This window comes from Neovison vison, chromosome 2 (genome assembly GCF_020171115.1).
Source record: "Neovison vison isolate M4711 chromosome 2, ASM_NN_V1, whole genome shotgun sequence".
NCBI classification, from domain to species: Eukaryota; Metazoa; Chordata; class Mammalia; order Carnivora; family Mustelidae; genus Neogale; species Neogale vison.
In genome coordinates, this window is record NC_058092.1 from 186471797 (window position 1) to 186483007 (window position 11211).

The 11211-nt window shown below is 38.1% G+C and overlaps 1 protein-coding gene across 3 annotated transcripts in view; it reads right to left on the reverse strand.

Moving 5' to 3' along the window:
* Window positions 1–10890, reverse strand: part of MICU1 (mitochondrial calcium uptake 1) — a 237576-nt gene extending 226686 nt beyond the window's left edge. For 2 of the 3 annotated variants that reach the window (XM_044239745.1, XM_044239744.1), the window contains exon 1: window positions 10763–10890. The gene's annotated coding sequence lies outside the window, so the exon portion shown is untranslated. The remainder of the gene's footprint in view (window positions 1–10762) is intronic. The other variant, XM_044239746.1, reaches the window with a different exon arrangement.
* Between the last annotated feature and the right edge of the window lie 321 nt (window positions 10891–11211).

An 11211-nucleotide genomic window follows, 5' to 3' on the forward strand; every position in this document is an offset into this window, starting at 1 on the left:
AATGGTTACCAGGGGCTGGGGCAAAGTGGTAATAGACAGTTACTAATTAATAGATGTATTTAATATATGTTTGCAAGTTCTGGGGAGGGATGTTGGTGATGGTATCACAAGAATCTGAATGTACTTAATACCACCGAATTGTACACTTAAAAATGGTTAAGATGGTTAATTTCATATTATGTGTGTTCTACCACAATAAAAACAATTTTTTAAAAAAGGAAGGAAATTCTGATACATCCTACAAAAGGGATCAATCTTTAAAGACATTATGTTAAGTGAAATAAGCCAGTCACAAAAAAAATAATAATAATAATGTAAGATTCAATTTATATGAGGAATCTACAGTAGTAAAATTCATAGAAATGGAAAGTAGACTGAAGATGCCAGCGATCAGGGAGAAGAATAAAAGGAGAGTTACCATCTCCTGGGTATAGTATTCTGTTTGGGAAGAAGAAAAAGGTCTGAAAATGACTGGTGGTCACTGCTGCACAACAATGCATATATACTTAATGCCTCCCAACAGTACACCTAAAAATAATTAAAATGGTACATTTTTTAAAACTGTTATAAAATACACATAAAAATAACCATTTTATCAACTTTTTAGTATACAATTTAATTACTTTAAATATATCCACCACATCATGCAATCACAACACAACCCTAATTTTCAGAGAACAGGGCAACTACATTACATCATTTCTCAAATTCTGGATTTATCTAGTTGCTTCCTCCTAGTATGGTTTAAATGTTTCTCCAGTCCCTTTATTTCCTATATTCTCAAATTACATCTAAAAGCATGATTAGAGGGGCACCTGGGTGGTTCAGTCAGTTAAGAGTATGACTCCTGGTTTCAGCTCAGGTCGTGATCTCAGGGTCATGAGACTGAGCCCTATGTAGAGCTCCGTACTCAGCACAGAGTCTGCTGGAGATTCTCTCTCCCTCTGCTCCTCTACCCACTTGCTCCCTTGCTCTCTCAAGAATAAATCTTTAAAAAAAGTAAAAGCATGATTAATGTCAAATTAAGTACTTTTAACAAGAATTCTTCATAGGTTATTTTGTATATTTATGAACTTTGGCATAAATTTTCTCCCCCAATGTTTAATTTGCCACTAATACCATCTAGCATATCTTTCATCTCAGAAAATTTATAGTTTCCATCTCTGAAAGTTTCATTTTGGTCTTTTTCTTTTTTTTCTTTTTAATTAATAAATTTTATTTTTAAAAAAGATTTTATTTATTTGAGAGAGAGAAAGCATGAGCATGGGGAGAGATGCAGGGCTCAATCGCAGGATTCTGGGATCATGACCCAAGCCAAAGCCAGACGCTTAATCAAATGAGCCACCCAGGCACCCCAATAAAATTTTTAGAGCATTTCTAGGTTCACAGCAAAATTGAGTGGAAGGTAAAAGGAGTTTCCCACTTACTGACTATCCCTGCACATCCCTGAACGCCCACTTCGTTTTGGTTTTTTCCTCATCTTCCATGTTTCTATTTAACATATTCAATTTTTCCGGGGGCACCGGGGTGGCTCAGTTAGTTAAGTGTCTGACTCTTAATTTTAGCTCAGGTTATAATCTAATATGGGTCCTAAGAGCAAGCCCCAAGTAAGGCCCTGCGGTAAGCGGCAAGCCTGCTTGAGATTCTCTCTCTCTCTCCCTCTGTCCCTCTCCATACCCCTGCTTGTACACTTTCTCAGAGAAAAAAAAAAAAAAAAAAAAAAAGTTTTTTTCAATCTTTCTTCTCGTTTCTTAAGCATATGAAATACAATTATAAAAACTGTTTTAATATCCCTCTCTACTAATTCTATCACCTGTCACTTGTTTGGTTTTGACTGACTTTTTTTTATCATAGGTCAGTCATATTTTCCTCCTCCTTTGCATGTCTAGTATTTCTGATTGCATGCCAGACACTGTGAATTCTACCTTGTTGGGTGTTGGTTATTTTTATATTCCTATATGTATTCTTGAGCTTAATTCTGGGACATAATTAAGTTTCTTGGGAACAGTTTGACCCTTTCAGGTCTTGCTTTTAAGCTTTCTAGGTTGGACTGGAACACCCAATTTTATCCCACTACTAAGACAAAACCCTCCTGAGTAGTCTACATGATGACCTGTTAAGACATTTTCCACTCAGGCTGGTGGGAAAAAACACTATTTCTGCCTTTGCAAAAACTCTGAGAACTGTTCTATGTTCTTTTCAGGTGGTTCTTTACCTAACTTCAATAGTTTCCTCACATGTATTCACTGATCAGTTCTCCACTGAATACTTGAGTGGAAGATTCCTTTTAACTTTCTCATCTCTAGTATTCTGCCCCACAAACTCCACCTGCCTTGACCTCCCCCAGACTGACTCAATTCAAGAAGACCACTGTGCCCTGTGCATGGAATCTCCCTTGCTGCTCTACAGCTGGGAAATTTTCCAGGCAGCAAAACAGAGCAGTCACGGAGCTTACCTCATTTGTTTCCCATCTCTCAGGGATCATTCTCCTTTGCTGTACAATGTCCAAAATCTAGGAAACCACTGTTTTGTGTCTTTTGTCTGCCTTTTAAGCTGTTTCAGGCAGGAGGGTAAATATGGTACTTGTTATTCCTTCTTCACCAGAAATGGCTATTAATTTTTCTGTCCCTTTCATTCTTATGTCTTTGTGAATTCTTTTTAAGCAACTCTCAGACATTCTATCATTTCGCTGCTATATATTTTAGTATGTCTCCAAAAATATGGACTTTTCCTTCCACACAATCATGTCACTTTTATACTTAACAAATTTCACTTTAATTCTTTGGTATGTTCTAATACTCAGTCTCTATTCCAATTTCTCCAACTGCCTCAAAAAGTAGTTTTCTTTTAAACATCTGGTTGTTCAAAACTCTAATGCTAGCATATAATGAACACTACTCTGTGAGGGGGTACTATGTTAAATGGTAATATCTGTTACCTTATTTAATCTTCTATAACCCTTGTAGTAAATATTATTACTCCTATTTCACCAAGGATACCATAGCTCAATGCTTTTAAGAAATCTGCCTATAGTCAACACCAACAGATGACAGACGAAAGCTTTTCTGGTCCCAAAGCCATTGTTCTTAACCATTATGATTCACTGCCACCTCGGGAATTAGTAGGATAGAAAGTGAGACGTTATCAATGATGAAGTTAAAATCAAATTCTGAAATTACTTAATTTAAATACTATCACAGATCCAAGACCTGAAAAAATGAGCAATGCTGCTTTATTTGAAGTGTACTATAATAAAATTCACTTGATAATTTTTTAAAAATACAACTTTCAAATCTAAAAGCAAGTTTAATTTGAATAAAGAATATGATTGAAATGAATATTAACTATCATCTGAAACTAGAGAATGTAGGTTCAAGTGTATGTTCTACAATAGCTCTGTCGAACAGAATATGTTGCAATGATAGAAAGTTTTATATCTACTGTTCAACACAGTAAGCACTAGCCACATGTGGCTACTGACCATCTGAAATGTGTCTACTGAAACTGATAAAGTGATTTTTCAACCTGAGTCTTAATTAGAATAAATCTAAGTTGTAATTATCAACTCATCTGTCTCCACCACTAGACTGAGCTCCTTAATGAATGGAATGTTTGTCCTGTCTCTCTCTCCAGTGCACTGGTATATATTAGAAAAACACATTTACTAGATGTGTCCAAATAAGTTTTCTAAATGCTACAGGCTGATACAGGTTACAATGTACAGACTTAATCTATTGGATTATATCTATTCTGATTTTAAAGCAGATGAAATATCTTACTCATATATTCACTAAACATGTTCTGAACTTATATAGACTACAGGCACTCTGTTCCATGTTCAGGATATTTAGATGAATTAGACTTGTTTGTGGCATCAAGAATCACTCCACCTCACAGAAAATAAATGCAACTGTTCCAGAAAATAAGAATATTTTTAAAAGGTAAAAAATTATTATAGGAACCACCAAAAAAAATAACCACTTGAAGGCAGAGGAAAGTTTTACAAACTGAAGAACAACTCAATCTAGTTTAAAGATGAACAGCAGCTCACCAGCTGAAAGATGGTAGGATGCTGTTTAGGCATTCCACACACAACAAACAGCCTATGCAAAGGCAAAAACAAAACAAAACAAAAAACACAAAAAGGCATGGCTTGGTGGGAGAAGCAAAAAGTATCACTATGACTAGAACATGAGGGAAGCCATGGTAGTCATAAGAACTAAGCTAGAAAGATACACAGATGGTCCACAAATTATGATGGTGTGACATTACAATGGTGTGAAAGTTATACACATTCAGCAGAAATCGTACTTCTAATTTTGAATTGTGACCTTTTCCCAGGCTAATGATACACAGTACAATACTTTCTCCTGATGCTAGGCAGTGGCAGCAACCGCAGCTCCCAGTCAGCCATGCAATCATGAGGATAAACAACCAGCACTTACAACCATTCTGGACCCTTACGACCATTCTCTCACTTTCAGGATTCAGTAAGTTACATGAGATATTCAACACTTCATTATAAAACAGGCTTTGTGTTAGATGGTTTTGCCCAATGTATGCTAAAGTAAGTGTTCCGAGTGTGTTTAAAGTAGGCTAGGCTAAGCTACGATATTCAGTAGGTTAGGCGTATTAAATGCATTTTTCACTTGTGGTTTTTTCAATTTACAATGGCCTTATCAAACATATACCCATTATAAGTCAAGGAAGATCTGGATTAAAGCAAATTCTAATGCTCTTTATGTGCCATGTTATAGAATCCTAACAGGACAGTAAAGTACTAATGTTTATTTTTTTAAAAAAGGGAAAAATATAGCAGACAGATTTAATTCAATGAACAAACTTCAAAAAGCAAAAGCAAAATTATAAGCAGTGTTTATAAGAGATACCAAGTAACTGTTCAACTCTGACCAAGCAAGGTATTAGGATAGGCCCTTTAAGTTTTGTTGTTGTTATTGTTGTTGTTTTAATTTTATTTATTTGACAGAGAGACACAGAGAGAAAGGGAACACAGGTAGAGGGAGTGGGAGAGGAAGAAGCAGACTTCCCACCAAGCAGGGACCCCGATGCGGGGCTCATTCCCAGGACCTTGGGATCATGACTTGAGCCGAAGGCAGACGCTTAACAACTGAGCCTACCCTAGCACTTAGTTTTAAATGACCAACATTAAACCACCTTGAAGAGAAATGTAAACATTATTTGTACACCTGACATTAATTATGGGAATATACTTCTCCAAGACTACACTAAAGTTTCAATTTTCTCATAGTGAGTAAAACCTACCTTGAACTTATTAGCAGCCTAGGAAATGTTTACAATTTGCAAAAAACTAATTCTTAGTTGTGGGGGAGGAAGGGAAGAAGATTAATCCATTTCTACCTATTTATTTTCTCGGGACTAAGGAGGGTAAAATAGAGCTAAGTAGAACTAAAATAGGGCTAAAACACCTCTCCTTCTAATATGGCAATTACCAACTTCCCAATACCAGAACATTAACTATATTTAATGTCTATCACTTCTCACAGTTATTCAATTTCACAGTTGCTTTTTTTGTTTTTTCAAGTAACATTCCAACTGCTATCTCTCTTCTACCTGCAGGTGCCCAATATAACATGTTCTTAAAGCATTACTTCACAGAAGTATCTCCCTGAACTTATCTTTAAAAATAAAAACAAATCAGGGGCGCCTGGGTGGCTCAGTGGGTTAAGACGCTGCCTTTGGCTCAGGTCATGATCTCAGGGTCCTGGGATCAAGTCCCGTATGGGGCTCTCTGCTCAACACGGAGCCTGCTTCCTCCTCTCTCTCTCTCTGCCTGCCTCTCTGCCTACTTGTGATCTCTCTCTCTTTCAAATAAATAAATAAGTAATCTTTAAAAAAATAAAAACAAATCCATTTTTATTATTTCTGCCTACTACCACAAGTCATCATAAATTCTGATCTGAACACCCAAGGTACTCAACACCTAACTCCCCTTGTATAGTCAAGGAATGTGAGACCTTCTACTTAATATTAAGCTTTTCTGAGCATTTGTGCAAAAATCTCTCAATACATTCCTCCAGGCTAATAGTCGTCACACTTGGGCCAGGCAATCTTCAAATACTTGGGCAGTCCACCAATAATTAAGTAATTTAAACAAAGTTTGTGCTACATGTGCAACATGGTATTAAAAATCTGCTAAAATTGTGGCTTAGTCAGTTAAGTGACCAACTTTTTCTTTCTTTAAAGATTTATTTATTTATTTATTTATTTGACAGAAAGGGAGAGACAGAGAGATAGATCACAAGCAGGCAGAGAGGCAGGCAGAGAGAGAGAGGAGGAAGCAGCCTCCCTGCCAAGCAGAGAGCCCAATGTGGAACTCAATCCCAGAACCCTGGGAGATCATGACCTGAGCGGAAGGCAGAGGCTTAACCCACTGAGCCACCAAGGGGCCCAAGTGACCGACTCTTGATCTCAACTCAGGTCTTGAGCTCAGGATTTTGAGTACAAATTCCACACTGGGCTCCATGCTGGGGGTGTGAAGCCTACTTAAAAAACAAAAACAAAAACACAACCCTGCTAAAATAAAAACAAATCTGAAGAAAGAACAATCTGATTAATTCCTTAATACCTATCAATACATTTAAATTCCTGGGGCTAAACATTCTGAAACTGGGGAGATAAAATCTTTTTAGACACTATTTCTTGTTGTAGTTACTATTAACAATTACATTCAGTAAGAACCTACTATATCCTAGGCACTTGGCATACATTAAGTTACTCCTCACAAGACCCCTATGAGATAAGTATTATTATTTCTATTTTGCAGATGGAATAAACTCAAATTCTGAGAGATTAAATAACTTGCTCAACATCAAGTAGTGATGGAATTGGGTTTGAGAATATAAATCTGTCTAAACTAAAGTTTGTGTTAGCAATTAAGTTCAAATGTCCAATGAATTGAACTACTAACATTTCTTTTAAACAAAATCAAGGCAGTGGAGTAAACAATGTTACTTCAATTATATTTTCTCTTAAAATGTAATGAACCATCAGAATAATCCATAAAGATACAAAAGCAGGCATTAATGTCGACTATAGTTTTGAAGTTAATACCCAGTGACTTCAAGTTGTGACAAGTATCGTGATTTATTTTTCATAAAACACTCAAAATGAAGTGGTTTTCTATACAAACAGATTTTAAAATACATAATAATTAAAAGAATCAAGCACGCAACCATAGTAACTACATATACTTAAATTACTCAGAACATTTTTATTTACTATTTTTATAAACTGCAATTTGTTAATCAAGTTTACCCACAGTAATAAAAATACTTATTGATAAATGATTTTAACAAATGGGCTAAAGACACAATATATTTAAAGTTAAAAAAGCCAAATACTCCAGAGCACAGGTACTAAACATATAACAAATACGTGCTACTTGAAGAGTTTAAATTTCCAAGTTCCATTAGTTAATAGACATTTTTAAAAATAGACCTCAAAAAAAAAACACTCAAACTGTAAAATGCAATTAATTTATATTGGGAAAGGAAAACAAGTTCTCTAAATTAAAAAAAGACACGTAAAATTATATCAGTGAACATATGTTGGTTTTGTCTGTCCAGCAACCTTTCTCTCCTCTCCAGGAAATGACACCACAGTTTTCGTAAAGAGGAACCACACTTTAGTTGCCTACTCTTTTTTTTTGTTTGTTTTTTAAGTAAACTCTATACCCAACATAGGCTCAAACTCACAACCACAACGAGAGGGGGATGCTTTACCAACTGAGCCTGCCAAGCACCCCGATGTTGCTTACTCTTAATTCATGTAATTTAAAACTGTACAAAAAAATAAAATAAAACTGTATGCCCCTATCACACCACGGTGAGAACAAGAGCCAATCCTAACCACACAAAGCATTCCATCATATAACAGACTGCTTCTAGGATGGGCAATGACACAGTCAGGTTAATGAAATTCCTGTAGTAGTCTCTTGGAATCAAAGAGAAAGGGACGACGTTCTCTCTCTTTTGGAGTTTCTAAGGTTGTAGGGTGTAGGTCTGGTGCTATTAGTATCATCTCTCCCAAGGAGTTTCACTTGAGACTCTACTTTTCCACACTGATTCCCAAATATCCAAAGGGGACTAGTGGTTACCTGCTGGTAGGGGAAAAGAAAAACTAGGATTTTGACTTTCAGTGTTATATTTTCCATAATGTTTCCATTTTTCAAAAACAGGCACAAACACTCTTATGATAGGAAATATATTTAAAAATACTGCCCCTATGTTTTCTTCTTAAATATGCTCAGCTGTCAGTATTTAATGTCTTAAAAGCATTAACAATTTTATCATAATTTTCAAAGTGTAGAGGAAATCTATTTTAAAAGAATAGATTTTTCAGTTGGCACAAAACCAAGCTATTTTTGTTTTGAGTGTGTTGGGGGGGTAGTTGCAAGTCAAACTTTAAAAAAAAAATTGGTTCTCTTAAAAAAATGGTTCTTGGGGCACCTGGGTGGCTCAGTGGGTTAAAGCCTCTGCCTTCGGCTCGGGTTGTGGTCCCAGGGTCCTAGAATCGGGCCCACATCAGGCTCTCTGCTCAGCGGGGAGCCTGCTTCTCTTCCTCTCTCTGCCTGCCTTTCTGCCTACTTGTGATCTCTATCTGTCAAATAAATAAATAAAATTAAAAAAAAAAAAAAGGTTCTATTTTTAAAAGGAATATATTAAACAATTCTATATGGGAAGAAACTGGTTAACATCCAGCAAGTGTTACAGCCACTATAAAAATTACTCACTAAAACTAAAGATTAAAAGTGACCAAATTAGGAGGAGGGGTCTGGGGGGCTCAGTCAGTTAGGCTCCTGACTCTTAAGCTCAGCTTAGGCCTTGATCTCAGGGTCATGAGTTCAAGCCCTGAGCTGGGCTCCGCGCTGATTAGGGAGCCTACAGAAGGAAGGAAGGAGACCAAATTAGGCTTAATAACTTTATCAATTAGTTTAGTCCTATAATTCTAAATAATATAAAACCTGAAAGGTCAGTGAAATATTTTAGTTATAATTATTTTACATAATATTGCACTATGGGAGAAGTTACATACCATTGTTTCTTCTGAAATATAGGAAAGTCAGTCTCTGGGAATGTAAAGGTCTACTGAATATAGTAAATAGACTATAAATTATAAAGGAAAATAGCAATACATGTTTTTGTTCTCTTGCTTTTGTTAGCTTCTATCACTCTTTCCCTTTCTTCCCAAGCTCAGAACCCACTCCTGAATTTTCTCTTTTTGTTAGTATTACTCTGTTTTATAATCTTCAGTAAGGACACTTAAAAGATGCCAATGACACTTTCTTGACATAATTAGACGGCCAGGGTGATGTTCTTTTTTTTTTTTCTTCAAATTTTAAATTAAATTCTAATTAGTTAACATATAATATAGTATTGGTTTCAGGAGTAGAATTCAGATTTATCACTTACATACAATACCCAGTCCTCATCATTACAAGTAGCTCATCTAGCCCATTCCCTACCCACTTCCCCAACACTCAGTTGGTTCTTTAAGAGTGAAGTTCTTAAGTTGAAGAGATTATCACCTAACAAGGGTGAGCACAGAGAACAGCTGGAAGCCACAGGCATCTTCTTACAAACAAGTGGCAAATTCTAAAAAAGTTTTTAAGATAAAGTGATACTCAACCAGCTCATTACTTTGTCCAACACCACAAAGACAGCAGTTCATCATCCTGGGCAATACCTATGTCTCAAGATACAGATGTTTTATTAATTGGTCATATGGTTTAACTTAACTCTAAACCTTAACCCTCCCACATCTATCAAACCCCAAATTGATTTACTTTGTCTGCAAACTCTTTTCTTCTACTGCTAGGTCACTTGCATGACTCAAGGAATGCTTTAACATGTACAAAGGTATATCCAAACCACCTTAGAAACTGAAATAAACACGTTTATAAAATTAACAAAGAAAATAATTAAGAACTTTCCAGATACAACAGGGGGAATACTTTAGTCCCTTAGCCACAAAACGGGTATTCTGCTTATGTTTATAAATATCTACTCTTCAGGCATCTGAATGGGAAGAAAAAGAAATAAACCCTAAGACTGCAGACACAGCAACTTAAGAACAGCCCGTTTTAAACTCTTCTCTCACGTTCACACAGAGCAACACTCGGCTCATTCTCAAACATCCTACGGTGGGCCAGGATGGGATGGTGAAGGAAACTTGAGCGAGACTGACAACGAGAAGACACTGGAAAAGATAAAAACTGAGCTGTCCAAGAAGGCTGCACTTTGTTTTGCTCCTTCGGGTCCCCGCTGATTTTCTACTTCTTTTTTTTTCCGATTTAATGATTAACATGTCTACCCATCAGAGATCTAAGATCACCCACTTCCATCCACATCCACAAATCCCAGCGGAACCAGTCCAGTCCAGTCCACCCGTGCGTCTTCTGGTTGCCCGAGAAGCGAGAGACGACGGCGCCCAAGTGAACCCTGAGGTTGGGAGCTTGGCACTGACATCTCCCAGGACAGCGAAAATGGACGAGGTGAGGTGAAGGAAAGCGGAGGACGGGAAGCAGGCACGACTAAGGACTCTTCTCAGGCCCCTGAGCTGAGCATGTGAGCTATGCCGCCAGACCCGAAAAGTCGCCGGAGCCCATAGCCGGCAAACGGTCGGCGCGGGAGATCAGATCCCTTAAGCTGCTTCGCCCTGACTTCCCTTTCGCCTTCCCTAAAAGGCTGTACCTTCACACCCTTCAGAGTCCAGAACTCACCTGTCCGCAGCAGGGTTTCCAACGCTCTCGGGTCAAAGCAGCCCGCCTCTGACAATCATAGAGATGAAAAGCCAGCGGAGAAAAACCTCCACCTCCACCGCCCACCCTCACGTGACCCTCCAGGCCGCTGAGCCTGTTGGGATAGTGGCGAAATACGTGTGGGAGAGGCACGGAGAACCCGCCCCGCGGGCCCCGCCCCGGCCTCGGGCCCCGCCCCGGCCTCGGGCCCCGCCCCGGCCTCGGGCCCCGCCCCGGCCTCGGGCCCCGCCCCGGCCTCGGGCCCCGCCCCGGCCTCGGGCCCCGCCTCCTCAACGTTAAGGCGGGAAAGCGGGAGAGCTCCTAGAAGCTCTCTGCCTTTCTCTCTGCTCCACTCCTTCCAACACACATGAGTGTACACAAAAAGTTTGTTAAACTGAATTTTTTGTGCCTGCTGCGACTTTATTGTACAC